At 30.0% G+C, this 486-nt stretch overlaps 1 protein-coding gene across 1 annotated transcript in view; it reads left to right on the plus strand.

Annotated features, from left to right (window-relative positions):
• The window catches only part of LOC106883600 (uncharacterized), a 39,936-nt gene that overhangs the window by 4,306 nt on the left and 35,144 nt on the right, over nt 1-486 (plus strand). The window lies entirely within an intron of this gene.

Below are 486 nucleotides of genomic sequence, written 5' to 3' on the forward strand. Positions count from 1 at the left end.
TATATATATATATATATATATATATATGTATGTATGTATGTATGTATGTATATATATATGTGCAAGAAGAAAATGGAGGAAAAATAAGAGGAAGTTAGTCATTTGCGCTAGTAAGCCATTAAATTAATTAATTAATTTAACTAACTTCTTCCTGTTGAATTACCTGCTACCATATACCTTTACCAAGGACTGTACCTACACAGCTAATCACCAAGAATGCCTTTGGATTTAACCATCCCTTAGAGGTTGTTTTAAACACCTCTAACTTATACCTATACATACATACATACATATATATATATATATTTATATAAAGGGCATTATTACAGAAAAATAATAACGCCACACAGTGGACTTCTCAAAATAACCACATTTAGTACCTAATGCGAGGAAAAACAACCAACAGGAGATGACCAACATTCTTTTAAATAAACTTGGTTGTTTTTCCTCGCATTAGGTACTAAATGTGGTTATTTTGAGAAGTCC

This window comes from Octopus bimaculoides, chromosome 23 (genome assembly GCF_001194135.2).
Source record: "Octopus bimaculoides isolate UCB-OBI-ISO-001 chromosome 23, ASM119413v2, whole genome shotgun sequence".
In the NCBI taxonomy this organism is placed as follows: Eukaryota; Metazoa; Mollusca; class Cephalopoda; order Octopoda; family Octopodidae; genus Octopus; species Octopus bimaculoides.